Raw genomic sequence first — 20,784 nt, 5'->3', positions numbered from 1 at the left:
TTAAGATTTGCTGCAACCTTTAGAAGATATCACTGCATATGTGTGTGTTCATACTCAGTCGTGTCCCACTTTTTGTGACCCCGTGGACTGTAGCCCTCCAGGCTCCTCCATCCATGGGCTTTTCCATGCAAGAATACTGAAGTGGGTTGCCATTTTCTTCTCCAGGTTATCTTCCCAACCTAGGGATTGAACCCATGTCTCTGTGCCTCCTGAATTGGCAGGTGAATTCTTTACCACTGCATCACCTGGCCCTAGTGTCAATGGGTAAACCCATGTGTACCAATGATTAGAAAGAAAATTTCAAGATCTTGAAGTTAAAAATTGAAATTTAAACCAAATATAGTTTAACTCAAATGTTGACATTGTTTCCACAATACAATGACTTTCTCAAGCAACTTCTGTTTTCTACCCATATATATTTTTTCCCGTATATATATATTTTTTTGAGTTTTTCAGCCTGTCTTACTGGTATTTCTTCATATTGATGTGACATAGCAAAAAGCTTTAAAATTGGCTTCAAAAAATAAAAGTTAAAATATTGGCACAAAACACTTGACAAATGGTGAAATAAAAGTGTATGGATGTCTATATCTCAACAAAGGCAATGAGAGCACTGATAAAATGTGTCAAAAGAAACCTTTTTCAGAACCTTATTATTTAACAAAACCTTGCAGCAATTCTTTCATAATATAGTCAAGAAAATCAGGTAAATCTGGGTAAGAAATCAAGTTTTGTGTCATTTATGTTTGCTCTATTCCCATCCCTCTTGCCCCCAGGCTCTGTGGCAGTCTTAAAAACCAGCAGCCTAGCAGCTCCTAGATGGAACAGAATGTTTTTGGATTTCCCTCAAAATTCTAATCCCCTGAAATTTGTCACTATTTGATCTGTCTAGCAGCTCCTTGGAACTGCTTATAGGACTTCTTTACCTCAGAGATCACTAAATGAAGAAAACCCTACCTCCCGGGCATTTGTAAAAAACACAGTCAGTGGGGCTCCTTCACCACTGCAGGATGTGTCTTAGACATCACTAACAGCTGGGACAAGCATAAGCTGGTCAAAATCATAAAAGGACAGTTTTGAGAATGAGATATCCTCAAAGACTTTGAAAGGCTCCAACAGTACCCAAAGATGCATAAGCTCATTCATATGTGTGGGGCTGTAAACATTCTCAGGAAAGATAAAAAATATTCAAACTGCTCACCTCTGACTGATCTTAAACCTGTGTACAAGTAGAATGGCTGAGACAGAGAAGTAAGCTGCCTGCCTGGGTGTTGAAGGCATGACTTAACACACACAGAATGTCCCATGGCTGAGACAGAGAAGTAAGCTGCCTGCCTGGGTGTTGAAGGCATGACTTAACACACACAGAATGTCCCATGGCTGAGACAGAGAAGTAAGCTGCCTGCCTGGGTGTTGAAGGCATGACTCAACACACACAGAACCCCTTAGAAAATGGTGGGAGACTTACTGGTTCGAGGAATTTTCCTAAAAGATCTATCTAATCTTTCATGAACAAGTAACCTAACTGAACAGTGACTTCACTGACCACCTTCGAACAAAAATACACTTTTTAGAGCTAGGTTAGGAATGACAATAAACAAGCAAACAGATGGAAAAACAACTGACCCTAGGCGTGATCAAATGTGATTTCCAGAATCCATTATAAACTTTCATGAGTTTATAATATATTAAATTGTAATTTATATGTTGATCTCAGTACAAAGGCTGAGGAAGAAATGGAGCTATATGGGAACAGAGTTTTTGTATATTATTAAAATTTACTTAATCCAAATAGATTATTTTAAGACACAACGGTACTTGCAGTTTTGAGGAGAATTTCTAAAATGTAACTCCAAAGAATACATTAAAAGACAGAGCAAAGGCCCTAAAATGCAATACTGAGAATTTTTTAAATTAACACAAAATAGGACAGTGATAGGTGAAGAATGGGTGAATAAAAACCAATGAAAAGACATAAAACAACAGCAAAAAATAGCAAAATAGGATACTTCATACCTTATCAGCAAATATATTAAAAATAAGAGGATTGAAATTACAATATAAAAGTGGAGATAGGTAAATAAATGCACCACACATATGATATCTATGCTGGGAAATACGTCTTATTTAAAGACATCAATAGGTTGACAGTGGAAAGAAAGAAAAGATTGATCATAAAACATGAGAGGAGAGCATGAGTCACTGTGACATTAGACAAAATGGACACTAAGGCAAAAGTTCTTGCTAAAGATAAAGCAGAAATTTTATGATAACGAAGGGTCAACCCTTCACAGAGATATAATGATTATAATTACATTTTCACCTATCAACAAAACTGCTGAAAATCTGATAGAATTGGAAAGAGAAATAGACAACTCATCAATAATGGTTGGTTAATTTAACATACATCTTCCAATAATGGAGAAAATAACTAGGCAAAATAAAGAAATACAAGACTTTAATGGCACAATCAGCCAACTTGAAGAATAGATGTCTTTAATACATCAACTAATGACAGAATACAGATTTATCTTGAGAATACATGAAATAGTCTTCAGGATAGACTGTATGTTAAGCCAACAAACTTAAGTAATTATGCAAAGATTGAAATTATGTGAAGTATGTTTTCTGGGAAAAGCATAACTAAATGAGAAATCTCAAAGGGAAAGAAATTCAGGAAACGTATCCATATTTGGAGATAAAACTGATACCCTATGGTGTTGGATTCCTGCTCTCAGAAGATTTAGCTTTGGGACCAGGGACCAGGCTTGATCACTCAAGAGCTTTTGTGTAACAGAGCTTTATTAAAGTGAAAAAGGGACAGAGAAACCTTCTGACACAGACATCAGAAGGGGGATGGAGAATGTCCCCCATGTTAGTCTCAGCACGAATGCAAAGAATGTCTCAAGGTTCTAAAGATCTTACTAGAACCACTCCCACAATTTACATCTTAAGATGACAGGATTGGAACTAATAACAGAAAGATCTTACCAGACCCACTCTCATAATATACATTTTTAGATAACAGAAGGTTTTCTAGAAGGAAAAACTGTCCTCAAGCAGGATACATTGTTGTTGTATAATCCTTAGTACAGAGTTTAAGCTGAGTTGTTTTGTTGTGTAGGCATCAGTTCCAGGCTTAAAGAAAAAAAGCATTTTATGTGACTAAGACTAAGGAATGTAGAAAAAAGACGTTTGCCTTTTACTCCTCTTTGAGAATTCCTGACCCCTATCTCCTCGAGAGCCCCCAGACCCCTATCTCCTTCTCAGGGACCCCAGAGTTCTTATCAAGATGCCTAGGAACTGACTCTTTCAAAACAACACACTCTTTAACCAATTAATGTTTTCCATGGTAGCATGATAAGGTAACGGATATGAGATTCTTTTTTTCAGTTGATGAAAGTATTCCGAAAGAAGATAGTGGTGATGACTGCACAACTCTGAATATTCTAAAAATCACTGAGTTGTACAAATCAAAAAGGTAAAGTTTATGTTATATAAGCTATGTCTTCATTACATACATTTGTTGTCTAGTCGATCAGGTGTGTTTTATGCTATGACCCGATGGGCTGCACCCTTTAGTCTCCTTTGTCAGTGGGATTCCAACCCAGGGATCTAAGGGATATCTCCTGCAATTATTATGCATTCTCATGCATTCTCCTTACTGCTGAGCCACAGGGGAAGCCCCAATAACATATAGAGCTGGAATCAAGATTGCCGGGAGAAGTATCAATAACCTCAGATATGCAGATGACACCACCCTTATGGCAGAAAGTGAAGAGGAACTAAAAGCCTCTTGATGAAAGTGAAAGAGGAGAGTGAAAAAGTTGGCTTAAAGCTCAACATTCAGAAAACGAAGATCATGGCATCTGGCCCCATCACTTCATGGGAAACAGATGGGCAAACAGTGGAAACAGTGTCGGACTTTATTTTTTGGGGGATCCAAAATCACTGCAGATGATGACTGCAGCCATGAAATTAAAAGACGCTTACTCCTTGGAAGAAAAGTTATGACCAACCTAGATAGCATATGTAAAAGCAGAAACATTACTTTGCCAACAAAGGTCCATCTAGTCAAGGCGATGGTTTTTCCTGTGGTCATGTATGGATGTGAGAGTTGGACTTTGAAGAAAGCTGAGCGCCGAAGAATTGATGCTTTTGAACTGTGGTGTTGGAGAAGACTCTTGAGAGTCCCTTGGACTGCCAGGAGATCCAACCAGTCCATCCTGAAGGAGATCAACCCTGGGATTTCTTTGGAGGGAATGATGCCAAAGCTGAAACTCCAGTACTTTGGCCACCTCATGCGAACAGTTGACTCATTGGAAAAGACTTTGATGCTGGGAGGGATTGGGGGCAGGAGGAGAAGGGGACGACAGAGGATGAAATGGCTGGATGGCATCACCAACTCGATGGACATGAGTTTGAGTGAACTCCGGGAGATAGTGATGGACAGGGAGGCCTGATGTGCTGCGATTCATGGGGTCGCAAAGAGTCGGACAGGACTGAGCGACTGACTGAACTGAGATGATAGATAAACAGAGATGATAGATCAAGATAGATACATAGATGGAGAGGATAGATTGAGCATTTATGAACCATGCAATCCTGAAATACAACCTGTCTAAAATTCATTTTCCTTGGCTATAAAGTGGAAGCTTTAATTTCTCCTATTAACTCAGAGAGTTGTCATGATAGTTAAAGGTCTATGCAAAGATCCTTTGGAAGTTGTGACACCAACCTATAGAAATTTTAAACTATTATGTTTGACCAACCTACCAAATACAAACTGTCATATTTTCACTTGCATGCTTGTTTTTCTTATGATGTGAGTTGTATTCATGCATCGTTTTTCATGGGAAAATTTAAATGTTTTCTTTGAATTTGTCATGAAATTGAAAATAATACCTGTGTCAGATCTTTTCAAGTGGATATTTTGATTAATGGATATTTATTGAGTTTCTGTTTTAGATAATAAGTAAGAAATGGACTTTCAGGGTTACAGATAAACATGAAGTGTTCTTTCTGAATTCAAATATAAAATTTTATATGTATACACACACACACAGAAGTCACTCAGTTGTGTCCGACTCTTTGCGACCCCATGGATTGTAGCCCACAAGACTCCTCAGTCCATGGGATTTTGCAGGCATGAATACTGGAGTGGGTTGCATATACCTTTATACATATACTTATATACACACAAATAAACATAGGTATAGATATATGTGTCCGACTCTGTGTGACACCATAGATGGCAGCCCACCAGGCTCCCCCGTCCCTGGGATTCTCCAGGCAAGAATACTGGAGTGGGTTGCAATTTCCTTCTCCAATAGATATATGAAGAGCACAAAATAAGCACCATTATATTCAAAAAAGCTTATATAGTTTATTTATGTAAAAATTCTTACAAATAGTTTAGAGCTTTTCTGAATACAGAAACTATATGCAGAGCTACATTAAAATTCCTAATTTTCCATTCACTTGATTGGCACAACAATAAAAAGTTCCATGATACTAAATATTGATAATTAAGTAGAGCACTGGGGAATCATAAACTCTATTAGTAAGCATATGGTTTTGCACAACTAATTTGGAAAAACAATTTTGCTTTATCTATTAAGCTTGCTGATACAGTCCCTCTGATTTTTCAAGGAAATTTTTTGGTATATACCCTAAAGAAATTTTTCATATTATCATAAATTTACATGTGCAGATATTTTTATAGCAACATTTGTATAATAACAAAATATTAATAAACTACTTAATATGAGTATTAAATATTGGGCTTCAATTGGTGGTTCTCCCCCCCCACAACCCCCAATGGCTCAGCTAGTAAAGAATCCACTGGCAATGTGGGAGACCTGGGTTGGGAAGATTCCCTGGAGAAAGACTACCCACTCCAGTGTTCTGACCTGGAGAATTCCATGGACTGTATAGTCCATGGGGTTGCAAAGAGTCAGACAAGACTGAGAGAGTTTCACTTTCTTTCTTTAAATTGGTGCCGTGGAAAAGAGACACAACTGAGCACTCATAATGCTCAGACTCCTAAGAAAAGAAACATTTTTGGAGGGTGGTGGTGCTACAATAGAGTAGCATCTTAAAGAGCATCTTTCACAATTTAGATGTCTCCCAAGAAGGGGGTAGCTGGATATGTGAGATATATACTAACTACTTCTATTGTCAGCCTTTGCTGTGTTGGTTACCTTCTAGCCTTTTAATCTCTTATCATGGACTTTAGGTGATTTCAACAAACACTTTTGGATCAGGAATTGCTGTAAACCTGACTGTATCCAGATCTCTGTATATTTATACTCATTGTCTTTCTGTACTGTCTTCAGAATGTCCCAATTACTAACTGCTTTCTTCATCTCAAAGTTAATTCAGTAAGCAGCATTGAATTAAATGTTCTGTCAGTAAGATTCATTTATTCCTAAATTTCACTCATCAGAATAATAGACTCTTTATTACTTCAATTAATTTACTGTGATAACAAAAGCACATCAGTATTCTTGAAAATATAAGTGTAAATAGTGTAAATTTATCTAATGCAGTAATTCAAAATCATATGCTTCAATATATTTTGTTTAATCTTGACAGTAATCTTTCAAAGACAGCTCTCCCATACACTGCTGCAGATTCTTTCTCAAGTGCATTTTTTAAAACTTTTTATTTTGTATTGGAAGATAGCCAGTTAATATATTGTGATAGTTTCAGGTGACAGGTATATTATTTATACTAATTAAGCTGTAGCTCTGTGTTAGTTTTTCTACTTGAAGTATATTTAATACAGATTCTAATAATTAATATTTAATACATATATGCTCCTGCTTTTGAGATATTTATCACTTATGTTATCTGAACATAAGTCAAGGTATGCCTCTGGAAATTATTTAAAGAATTCTATAAAATATGAAAATGCAGGATAAATTGTTTTCTCACCAAATAGAACATATTGATTTATTTCCTTAAAGATCAAATAAATAAACAGGTTTTGAAAACCAGGTATTTGCTTTTGTTTTGTCTGATTTCTTAGGGTCCTTTCTGTGACTTTATTTTGAGATGATCCAATCTTTAATCTCATTTGCTGTTCCTACCATGTCTCATAAATATACCTAACCATATGACTCTACTTGTCCCATAACTTGTCTGTATAAATGTGACATTCCTTTGTCCCATAGTGAATCTTGGAGATTAAAGAAATAAATGGGATGCAGTTTAGAGATTATTCTATTCTGACTGTATGCACACCTTAGTACACTATAAAGCCGAAGAATTTTTTTTTCAAACATTCTTTGATCTACCTGTCAAACTTAATTTGTGTCAATTATACTGCTGTTGATATATGCTTTTAAAGTGGAGAATCCTACAGCACATTTTAGCTTTTCAAGACTTGCTTTTCTTCAAGGCAAAGTGTTTTTCTAGCTTATTTCCTTTTTAACCACTGAAAGCTATGATATTTCAACCCCTACACTATATGAATACAAATGCAGCTTTTTAACATATTATTGCTTCCTGATATCTTGCCTTTGTAGCCTCTTTCTGTCCTAAGGATACAGTGCTCGAAGGGTTTTTCTCAGCATAACACCAGTAATTCTCAAAAGAAGCAGGATTTCTGAGAAGCACAAGATATTATTCTCCATGAAGAACACTTGATAAGAACTCCTTCCATTTGTGATTGGAAAAAGTAAAAGGATTATTTTTGGTCTGAAGTATCACCCATTCACGTGTCAAAAGAGACCACTGCTGTCTGCATTAGTCAATTTTTTTGGAGCCATCTGCCCACACTGTGGGAAATAGTACAGCCAGAATGAGCACTGCAGGTACCTGAGAAAATGCCAGAAGTGGTCTTAGTCAAGATAATTCACTGGCTGGGTAAGAGAGAATTCCCTGCCTCAAAAGAGATAGAAACTGAAAACTAAGAAAAGTTGCTCTTTAAAAGAATATAGAATGTCCCAGAATTCTTGTACATGTTTTTTGGTCCATAGGATTTGCATCTCTCTTTTCACAGTGTCAGTAACACTGTTCTATTTTGCTACCTCCCTTGAGTAGCAAACCCTTCTATCTGATGGAAAGAACTAAATATCCTTCAGCAAATGAACACTCAATGTATCTCTGACTAAACTGACTACATAATAAGAGCAAAGCAAATGGTGAGGAAAAGTACATTATATCTCTTTTAGGCTTGTTGCCTGAGTTTACTAACTGCAATATGTTTCATTTTAGTCTTTTAATATATGCACTTATTTTCATAACCAATTAAAGAATATTATTAGCTATAAAACTTACATATATTGGTTATATTTGCCATTACCTTCAATTTAGCCCTACATTTTAATTATTCAACATTTCTGAAAGGAAATATGTGTTAACATATTTAAAGAGCTTCCTCCCAGAATTAATGATTCCATTTAACTTAGTAGCTTGAAAGGGTATGTCATCAAAATATTAATCAAGAGTCAATCTAAGAAAGAAATGGAAAATTTTGTCAGAGCCAACCTGAGAATTATAACCCAGGGAAAAATCCTTCAGGAAATTCTGAAGACTGTTCCACCTGGGACAGGTCAAGGCACAGTTATGCAAGTTTTTGAGACAAAAAGTTATACGTCAAAGAAATAAACTGACAGTTTACACAGTTCAACAAGGCAAATAATGGGTTATTGTAAACCCTTATCCAGTTGAGAAAGGAATGTTATCTCTTATGTTATCTTGCTGGGGCCAGGTAAGTATATATTTCTCTCTCTTCTAAGGGAAACTGATTAATAAAAAATATAGATGCACTATGCAAAAAAAAAAAAAGAATAAGAAGTGGTAGTGGCTCAAATGAATTTTATGTTTAAAAATTTTGTTATGTTTTGCCTCAAAAATAATTTTATTTCATGAGTATCTTAGTGTCATTAATTTCTATTAAAATAGCTCAGCAAGTGATAACATGTCAGTTTGAGCCTTATACATACTTTTATCTTGAGATTACATTAGCAGCTAGACTACTTTTGATTTCATTGAAATTGAATACATTAAAAGGCATTAAAAGATGAAAACTACAGGCCAATAACACTGATGAACATAGATGCAAAAGTCCTCAACAAAATTCTAGCAAACAGAATTCAAAAACACATTAAGAAGCTCATACACCATGATCAAGTTGGGTTCATTCCAGGGATCCAAGAATACTTCAATATATTTAAATCAATCAATGTGATACACCATATTAACAAATTGAAAGATAAAAACCATATGATAATCTCAATAGATGAAGAAAAAACCTTTGACAAAGTTCGGCACCCATTAATGATTAAAACTCTTCAAAAAATGGACAGAGAAGGACCCTACCTCAACATAGGAAAGGCCATACATGATAAGCCCACAGCAAACATTATTAATGGTGAAAAACTGAGAGCAGTCCCCCTAAGATAAGGAATATGACAAGTGTGTCCACTCTCAACATTATTATTCAACATAATTTTGCAAGTCCTAGCTACAGTAATCAGAGAAGAAAAAGAAATAAAAGGAATCCAGATTGGAAAAGAAGTAAAGCTCTCACTGTTTGCAAATAGCATGATACTATATATAAAAAATCCTAAAGATACTATCAGAAAATTAGTAGAGCTGATCAGTGAACCTAGCAAAGACACAGGATACAAAATCAATACACAGAAATCACTTGAATTCCTATCTACTAACAATGAAAAATCAGAAAGAGAAATTAAGGAATCAATCCCATTCACCATTGCAACAAAAATAATAAGCTATCTAGGAATAAACCCACCTACCCTTGTGGCTCAGTTGGTAAAGGATTTGCCTGCAATGTGGGAGACCTGGGTTTGATCCCTGGGTTAGAAAGATCCCCTGGAAAAGGGAACGGCTACCCACTCCAGTATTCTGGAGTGGAGAATTCCATGGACTGTATAGTCCATGAGGTCACAAAAAGTCAGACATGACTGAGCGACTTTCACTTCACTCAAGGAGACTAAAGTAAATTATAAGACACTGATGAAAGAAATCAAAGATGACATAAACAGATGGAAAGCTATTCCAAGTTCCTGGGTAGAAAGAATCAATATTGTGAAAATGACTACACTCCCAAATGCAATCTACAGATTTAATTCAATTCCCATCAAATTACCAATGAGCCCAAAAGTTAGTCTAGCTACTAATATGGACCAAGAAAGCCCAGAAATAAACCCATGCACCTATGGGTACCTTATTTTTGACAAAGAAGGCAAGAATATATAATGGGGCAAAGAAGGCCTCTTCAGTAAATGGTGCTGGGAAAATTGGACAGCTACATGTAAAAGAATGAAATTAGAACACTTCCTAACACCACACACAAAGATAAACTCAAAATGAATAAAAGACTTAAGTGTAAGATCAGAAACTATAAAACTCAGAGGGAAACATAGGCAGAACACTCAGTGACATAAATCAAAGCAAGATCCTCTGTGACTCACCTTATAGAGTAATGGAAATAAAAACAAAAGTAAACAAGTGGGACCTGATTAAACTCAAAAGCTTTTGCATAGCAAAAGAAACTATAAGCGAGGTAAAAATACAACCCTTAGAATGGGAGAAAATAATAGCAAATGAAACAACTGATAAAAGATCAATTTCTAAAATATGCAAGCAACTCATACAACTCAATGTCAGGAAAACAAACAACCCAATCAAAAAGTGGGAAAAGAACCTAAACAGATGTTTATCCAAAGAAGATATACAGATGACTAACAAACATATCAAAAGATGCTCAGCATCATGCATTATTAGAGAAATGTAAATCAAAACTACAATGAAATAAATATCACCTTACACAAGTCAGAATGGCCATCATCAAAAAGTCTACAAAAAGTAAATATTGGAGAGGCTGTGGAGAAAAAGGAACCCTCTCGCACTGTTGGTGGGAATATAAACTGATACAGCCACTATGGAAGAAGTTATGGAGTTTCCTTAAAAACTAAGAATAAAACCACCATATGACCCAGCAATGCTACTCCTAAGCATATACCTTGAGGAAAAAAAAAACTGAAAAAGGCACATGTACCCTAATGTTCATTGCAACACTCTTTACAATAGGTAGAACATGGAAGCAACATAGATGTCCATTGACAGATGAATGGATAAAGAAGTTGTGGTGGAATATTACTCAGCCATTAAAAGGGACACATTTGAATCAATTCTAACTAATGAACCTAGAGCCCATTATACAAAGTAAGTCAAAAAGAGAGAGATATATATCATATACTAACACTAATTTATGGACTCTAGAAAGATGATACCAAAGAATTTATTTTCAGGGCAACAATGGAGAAACAGACTTATGGACATGAGGAGGGGAGGGGGGGAGATGTATGGAGAGAGTAACATGGAAACTTACATTACCATAAGTAAAATAGATAGCCAATGGGAATTTGCTGTATGGCTCAGGAAACCCAAACAGGGGCTCTGTATCAACCTAGAGGGGTGAGGATGGGGAGGTAGATGGGAGGGAGGTTTGAGAGGGAGGGGATATATATATATATATATATATATATATATACATATATATATATATATATACACATACCTATGGCTGATTCATGTTGAGATTTGACAGGAAACAACAAAATTCTGTAATGCATTTATCCTTCAATTAAAAAATAAATAATAAAAAGGTATTGGGTATACATTTGTTAAGTGGTTTACTCCCTCTTTTATGCTTTAAGAATAAAAGCTTATTGTTACAGTACTTTTTTCCTTTGTATTTTCTATGTCTATGTAGTACTTGGGGAATAAAAAGAAATTGCATGTAAACAAAATAAAGCACACTATTCTCTAAATCTTGCACTTACTGCAGCTGAATAGCCCATAACAATTCACTGAAAATATTGCAGAGGTTTTCAAGAAATAAACACAACTATGTTTAATGTATTTAAGCTATGACAAACCTAGACTGTGTTGAAAAGCAGAGACATTACTCTGCCAATGAAGGTCCATATAGTCGATGCTATGGTCTTCCCAGTGGTCATGTACAGTTGTGAGAACTGAACTGTAAAGAAGGCAGGACACCAAAGAATTGATGCCTTCAAACTGTGGTGCTGGAGAAGACTCCTGAATGTCTCTTGGACAGCAAGGAGGTCAACCCAGCCAGTCTTAAGGGAAATCAACCCTGAACACTTGTTGGAAGGATTAATGCTGAAGCTGAAGCTCCAGTATTTGATTATCTGATGCAAACAGATGACTCATTGGAAAATCCCCGATGCTGGGAAAGATTGAGGGCAGAAGAAGGGAGCTTCAGAGGATAAGATGGTTGGATGGTATCACCGATGCAATGGACATGAACTTGGGCAAACTTCAGAAAATGTGAGGGACAGAGAGGCCTGGCATGCTGCAGTCCATGGGGTAGTAAAGAGTAGGACAAGACTGTGTGACTGAACAAGAAGAATGTATTTAATATATATTACATGATAGGTTATCATTTCTGTGTAATGGGGAGGATATCACTCTCAGCAAATAAAATATGGGATAATTTTCTTGGTTAGTGGGCAATTGCACTGAATAAATTTTACAGTAAAATAGTATACATGTAATGCTAAATATTTAGTTTGCCATTGTTTTGGGAAAATAAGTGACTCAAGATGTTCAGGATTAGTTAAACGGTTGTATAAAATTAATGGAAATTTGATTTTTCTTCAAATCTTTGTATCAGTGGATTTAATTTACATATGAATATATCTTATATGGGCTTCCCAGGTGGCACTAGTGGTAAAGAACCCGCCTGCCAATGCAGGAGGAGTAAGAAATGTGGGTTTGATTGCTGGGTAGGGACGATCCCCTACAGCAGGGCACAGCAACCCTCTCCAGTATTCTTGCCTGGAAAATTCCCATGGACAGAAGAGCCTGGAGGCCTACTACAATCCATAGGGTCACAAAGAGTTGGACATGACTAAAGTGACATAGCATATCTTAATATACATCATGCAATATATAATGTATAGTGTTTATCAATCAACTAATATACAGAAACATAATCTGCAAAGAATCTTGAAGGTTTTATTTATCTTAGCTGGTAGAGTTTGGCTGGAAAAAAATTTCCATTTAAACATGTTTTTTCAGCGTGTCTCACTACTGAAAATATTTTACTAGATCCTGAACCAAGAGTAGGCAAGGTCAGAATGATATATTCAACTGTACCAGGGTCATCTGTTTCAGAAAACATGTATCCCTTTCTATTGTCAGCAATTGCTATTTACTCTTAAACTCATGAAAATTAGAGATGATCTTTCTCATATAATTGCTATACTTAGGAAAAGTGGTAAGATATTGGTTCCAAGGAATGAATACTCTTTCCATGTTTACATCCAACTTGGTCCCTGGCAGAAGACATAATGTCTCCATTTTAACTATTAGGACATAATATCTATAATTATGAGGTTATTCTTTGTATTAAATTTGATATGGAAAAACATTTCTTATCAAAACATTGGTAAAGATGATAGTTGGGTATCAGTGCTTACAGCAGGTTGAATAATATTTCCCTAAAATTCATGTCCATCCAGAACTTCATAATGTGAACTTATTTAGAAATAGGAACTTTGCGGATGTAATTAATGAAAGGGTTAGTGTGAGTCCTAAATCCAATGTAAGCACTCTTACAACAGAGAGAAAGGACACACTGAGACACAGAGAAGAAGATCATGGGGAGATGGGGGCAGAGATTAAAGTGATGCAGCTACAAAGCAAGGTATTTTAAGGATTACTGGGGGACACCAAAAGCTACGAAGGGGCAAGGAAGTAGTTTTCTAGGGTTTTTTTTTTTTTCCCCTAGAGGCTTCATAGACTCTATGGCCCTGCCAATACCTTGATTTCAGACTTGTAGCATCCAGAACTGCATAAATTTCTGTTGTTTTATGCCACCAGATTTTGTAGCTTGTCATGGCAGCACTTGGAAATTAAGACAGTGGTATGGCATAATTTTAGGACTATTCAGCATTATGGAGGTTTTGATGTCCTAGTGTCTGTTGTAAATCATCTTTTCTGGGTGAACTACATATTTCCATCCACAGAACTTCAGCAATATACTGAGCCTTAACTCCACCAATCTCCACCGTAACATGGTTACAGCAATTTCTTTTTGCTTTCACTGAGTTTTCATATTTATGGGATCAATTTCATTAATTATAATATATCCAAAGAAGAAAATTGTTGTTCAGTCAATAAGCCACGTGTGGCTCTTTGCAAACCCATGGACTACTGTGCACCAGACTTCCCTGTCCTCTACTATATCCTGGAGTTTGCTGAAGTTCATGTCCATTGAGTTAGTGGTGTTATCTAACCATCTCATCCTCTGCCACCTTCTTCTCCTTTTGCCTTCAATCTTTCTCAGCTTCAGGTCTTTTCCAGTGAGTCGAGTCTTTGCATCAGGCGGCCAAAACATTAAAGCTTCAGCTGTAGCATCGGCCCTACCAATGAATAGTCAGGGTTGATTCCTTTAGGATTGATTGGTTTGATTTCCTTGCAGTTAAAAAGACTCTCAAGAAACAGAAGAAAAAGAAAGCCCTAAATCCATGTTTTGACTCCACAATGGATTCTGGCTAATACTTATAGATATAAAATTTTGTCTATACCAATGGTTTGCAGTTTGCTTCTTCCCATTCCCTTTAGTTGCTAAAGTGGATTTTTCTTTTTTCTTCCTCTCATTCCACCAAAACACTTTTTTTTTCTTTTAGGATAAGCATCACACTGCCAAATCTACTAATAAATTCTTGATACTTATTTCTTGCCCTCTCAACATCATTTAACAAATTTGAATGTCACCTTAAAAACATCACTATTTTAATCACACTCTCCACTTCCTTTTATCTATCTTCTTATTATGCCAAAATCTTTTTTTATTCACCTCTAAATGGTGGAGTGCCTCAGTCCTCAGTCCTCACACCTCTTTCCTTCATTATCTATCATCTTTGCTCATAATAATACCATTCTATTTCAAAGCTTTAAAATAACCTTTGAAATTTAATTATCTAACCTAAACTGAACTCATTATAAATGAATAACCAAATAAATGAGTTCTTGAAGTATTTTGAAAAGACCCTGATGCTGGGAAAGATTGAGGGTAGGCGGAGAAGGGGATGACACAGGATGAGACGATTGGATGGCATCACTGACTCAATGGACATGAGTTTGGGTAAACTCTGGGAGTTGGTGATGGACAGGGAGGCCTGGTGTGTTGCAGTCCATGCGGTCACAAAGAGTTGGACATGACTGAGTGTCTGAACTGAACTGAACTGAATTGAAATAAATGAGTTTTTGAGGTATAACCTAAAACACTATAATTAACATTAAGGCTACAAATTCAGATTCCTAACTAATAAGTACATAAACAGATGCTTAGCCATAATTTGCTAAATTCCTGCATGTATTCATGCATATTGACATGAAGAAAAGAAATAAAGGATAGTTTTGAGATTCCATATATCTTACAGAATTCATTTAACTGTGGCTGACAGTTGAATTCTAAAGAAAATCTGGATTTTCTTTCTCAGGTTTACAATGCAAACTGTTACATGAATACATTTCCCAATCTTCTGAAGTGTAGGCCAATGAAATACAGTTAAATCCTTATATAAGGTGAAGAATAAATCCTCTCTTCTTTCTTCCTCATTTCTGCTGCCTTGAGTAAAGGCACAATGCCTTGAAGATTCGTATCCATTTTAACCCAAGAGGTGGCCTTGAGGATGAAGGCTATGAGTGACTCTCCAGAAAGAAAGAAGGGAACTTTGTCTCAAGCAAACTTATTGAGTCACTGTTCCAACCTTCAACCACTGATACATTCGTGTCACTGTCTTTATGTCTCCATTATTTTAATCCAAACCTAAGCTTAATTGATATTTTACTTCCTTTTGAAAGATAAATGCTTTAAGTGAAGTGACTTAAAAATGGAATTTGGCTAAAAAAGGATTTGAGGCATTGAGGAAAGTGATGGCAGATTTTATAGATTAAAAAGCTGGAAAGCTTTACCAATCTGATAAAATATTTTACCTCTCATTTCCTATATCTTAGACATCTTGCTTTATATCTATCACTAAGAGTAAAAATTAAAATAATGAAATTTCATCTATGTTGGCATTCTAATGTATGTTGATGTAGGCTTACCATAAAGACCTATGAGGTAGATAAAGTCAGACTGAAGTCAGATCTTCGAACAGAAGTGGATAATTTAAGAGAATCCTACATATAGATTGCAAATTAAGTGACCGAATATTATTTAATTTGTAATTCTGAAAGCTGAGAAACTTTTAGTCTTCTGTTCCTTAAATTAAACACTTTACAACTGGTAGTATTGAAATCACAACTTTAGGAAAATATTAGAGACAATAATATAAAAATCATAAGTTGTTTGAGAAAGAAAGTGATAGATGTGTTTTTCATTGACATTTATTGTTTTAAATATTTAAAGATAGCTAAACTTTTTTTTTTTCTTTTTTTGAAGGCTAGATTTAAAAGCCGAATATACAGGCAAGTAACTAAATGATGATGTTCAAGCTTAAAACCTGTTAGATTATAGAGAAAATAAACTTTATGCTTCTGTAGGATTAGGACTTTTGGAGAAAATTTTACTGAAACTTAGGGCCTAGGCTTCCTAGAAGTTAATTTATGCCTGATTAACTAATGAAGAAGGGCTTCCCTGGTGACTTGGCTGTAAAGAATCTACCTACTAATGCAGAAGACTATAGAGACATGGGGTTCATTCCTTGAGTTGAAAAGATCCCTTGGAAAAAGATACGGAAACCTACTCCAGTATTCCTGTCTGTCAAGTCCATGGACAGAGGAACCTGGCAGGTTACACTCCATTGGGTTGAAAAGCAGTGGGACATGACTTACCAACTAAATAACAACAACTGCATCTAATGGGGATTCCAGAGAGATTTATTTAATTTCCGAGGAAAATTTCAAGGGAGGATAAGACTTGGGACTGTGAGATACTATGGATTACAACGCTGGATATACTGGTCTATTCTTTCTCCTGGAGACATTTACTTACAATCCAAAGAATCACAATAACAACTCAGGATTATTTCTGTTATGTTTCCAAGGAGACTCTTGCAGATAGGGAGAGGGGAAAACTGCCGTTCTCCACACTTAGATTAATTTTATTGGGGTTTCTTTTCTATGGTACAGAACTTATATATGGAGAGTAACAACTGATTTTTATTGCCTTGGAGTAAGAATCTGGGCACAGAGAAACCACATAGTTATTATTTGTCAATTATTTACAATGTGTAAATAATAATCTGTTTCACACCAGAAACCTTGTGTTTGCATCCACTAGTAATATTAATAATGATACTAAAACTTGAAATCAATACCTTATAAAATGTTTGACTGTCAAATATATCTACGGAGTTGAAAAACAGCAAACAGACTAGAAACTTATTGGGTTCTTGAAGCCATTATAATGAAAAGAAACCCCAGCCTGAAAAGAAATAGACCAAGCCTATTAGATATTTAACAGAGCACAAGATCTTCTAATTCTGTTTAATAAGAACTTTCTTGCTATAACTGTGAAGCCCCCATGCAATATATCCTCTCCAATGTCTAACTCAGCTATGGGCCAAAGAATAAAGACCAAGCAGGTCTTTCCCTGTAATAGGAGGAGAAGCTACAGAATGAGATAACAAATTATTTCCATCTCTAATACTCTGGTACATAAAATCTCTACTACCCCTGCCCAGTAACTTAATTTGTAGGGACAGCTTTGTTTACTTTTTTTTTTCCTTTCTATGTGAGTATTTAACTATGGCTATTATCTTTATTTTCCATTATGTCAAGTGCAGATTAACACTTATTTTATAGGTTTTTGCACCACAAACAGTCACATAAAGACCAATGGATAGATCCTTAGTATGCTCAGAGATTATAGAATTTAACCTGTATACACTAATGTTTTTTTGCTTGTTTGTTTTTTGTTGTTTTTTTTTCTTAAGGAAGACAACTGTCTGTTTATATAGATATTTATCAGTATTTATGTAGCCAAGAGAGTAAATTATGAAAACAGTGCTAGTTTCTTATTTTTACATTATTGAGTTTCCTTTTTATTAAAAGAAAATTAATTGTGTTTGGGGCAGGACTGGAATTTTGTTTATGTTTTCCAGTCTGCTTTGAAGATAAGCACATATATATGTAATTAAGTACCACCAATAAGACATGGACAGACATTTTTGTTTAGCTTTATGAAAGCTAGTTTATAGGAAGGTGTAAATGATTTGTTTCTTTATTAATGAGACAAAGAAAAGGCAATCTGTATGAAGATATGGTAAAGGAAAGACCAAAGGCTTAAAAAATAAAATATTTCAGGACTTTTAATTAGTTCAGGTTAACAGAAATATTTGGGGAAAAGAATAAGTGCAGGATTGACAAATGATAACCAATAATAAATGGAGTAGAGAATAAAAACTCAGTAGAAAGGTCAATAAAAATGAGTTGATTTTTGAAAGAATAAACAACATTGACAAGTCTTTAACAGAGCTAAGAAAAAGAGAACACTCAAGTAAAGTTAGTAATGAAAAAGGACATATTAAAACTGATGCCACAGAAATACAGATCACAGGAGACCTTAATGAAGAATTATAAACAAATGAACTAAATACTCCAATTGCAATGTAATAGTATATTGTATAAACAGGCAAGGCCCAGCTATATGCTGACAAATTTTGCAAAGCATAAAATTTTGACATGCATATTCTAAAAGCTATAAAGTATAACAAAGGTAATAAAATAGCCAACATAATCTTGAGCAAGAACAACAAAATTAGAAGGCTCATATTTCTTGATTTAAAAAAAATTACTATGCAGCTATAATAATCAATACAGTATGAAGTTTTTATAAGTATAAACAAATAGGTCAACAGATATGTAGGACAAAGGAACAGTATAGCAGAAGAATCTGGATATATGCAAGCACCTATAGAATCAAATGATTTTTGAAAAAGTACAAGACATTTCTATTGAGAAAAATATTCTTTTCAACAAATGCGCTTGGTTCATAAGATGTTAATATTCCATAAACTTCACACAACTTCTGTAGAGTGAGCTAAAATAAGAGCTATCTATTATATAAAGCACATCCATAGTTTCCTTTATGCCTTATGATAGCTCCTAATTCAGTTTCATTACCTACAATTCCTGTCTTTAATTTTGTTTCAACTGTGCCCCTTAATTTCCACATCAATTCACTATGCATATCTATATAGGAGCACTGCATTTTAAAGCATCTATGGTTGCCAGGAATTTCCTGTGTACTTCCGCTGATGTAAATATGTATGATTTGTGAGACTGAAGAAGCCTTTTGCTATATGCCTCCATAAATGAGCCAATAGTGGTAAAACTCAGTGTCGCCTTATCTTGTTCAGAGTAAGAAATGAGAAACTAGTGGAAAGGGAACAATTGGAGTAACTAGAAGTGTCAGCCTAAGCAGATAAATTATTGAGTGGCAGAGATCTTTTTTTAGCATGTGTGACTAACTCCATTAGTGGATAAAGCATTGTCTAAAACAAATGCCAAGGTCATACTCAAGAGTATTTGTTGGCTTAATAAAGTGGCTTCTACTAAGAACCAGTAGGACATTCTGTCTGAGAAGCAGTGTAAACACCCCACTAATTGAGGAATGATTTAAGCAAATGTGGACATTTCAACTAAATAAAATATATAGATGTTAAGATTGCAATCATAATGAATATGTAAAATAACAAAGGTAGGTTAATATTAACATCTTACAGACTAAGCCTTCCACTGTATGCCTCCATAAATGAGTTAATGGTATAAACATATATACATATATCATCAGTGGTAAAGCTCAGTGTCACTAAGGACAAATGATGCGGGTACACAGAAAAGCAAACATCCCAACACCAACAGCAAATGCAGTGGTGCAGGCAACACCTAAGAGCAAGGAACCGATGCATCATGGGTAATAAATCAAGCTGGCCTGATTGGCAAGTATAATGTGACAATAATGGCCTCCACAAGCATGAAACCATACAGAAAACAAAAAGCAGCACAGGTGGTGGGGAGTGGCAGGCAAGAAGTAGCTGCACTAAGGTCACAGAGTTCTTTTGATGGGGTATTTTTGAATTAGAAAAACCTTTCTTGCCCCATGAAACAATAAAATATTGTATTTTATTTTGTTTACTAATTCATTTTCTCATGCAAAAAAGTCAGAGAACCCTTAAATTGGTATATTTGATTTAGAAATTATAAAATTAAAACACTATTTTATATGTTGGAGAAAAACAAAATATTTAAGCTTCCATTTTTGAGGATATGCATTTTTTAACTTCATTGAAATTTGAAATTCAACACATAGATTAGGTTTTTTTTGTTTTCTTTTTTTTTTTGTATGGAGATGGTAGGCATTCAAATTTAAATTTTTACTTAAAGATATGTCTATCATATACAGTCATAAATATAGGTTCTTTACATACATATGTCTAAAATGTGTTACAGGCTTATGTAAGTTTTGGTTAACAGCCCTGGAAAACACTGTCTAATTTTGCTTGTAATCTTATCTCCAATGGGATTCTTGTTTTGCTTGTCACCTCTTGTAGCTTGTACTAAGTGAGAAGATGGAATCACCGATTAACTTCTAGGTGTTTTCACTTAGGAGTCAACTGTAAACACAAAGGATGTTTTCGAGGTTTTTAAAGGTATTTTTCTGCAGTTTACAAGAACCTGTGTCACTTCTTTCTTTCCTGCTAAACTTTTTATATCAGGAAAAATGTTTCTTATTTTAATAACAACTGAAATTAGTTTGAA

The sequence above is a fragment of the Ovis aries genome, chromosome 10 (assembly GCF_016772045.2).
Source record: "Ovis aries strain OAR_USU_Benz2616 breed Rambouillet chromosome 10, ARS-UI_Ramb_v3.0, whole genome shotgun sequence".
Lineage (NCBI taxonomy): Eukaryota > Metazoa > Chordata > Mammalia > Artiodactyla > Bovidae > Ovis > Ovis aries.
Note: the sequence above shows the minus strand (reverse complement) of the source record.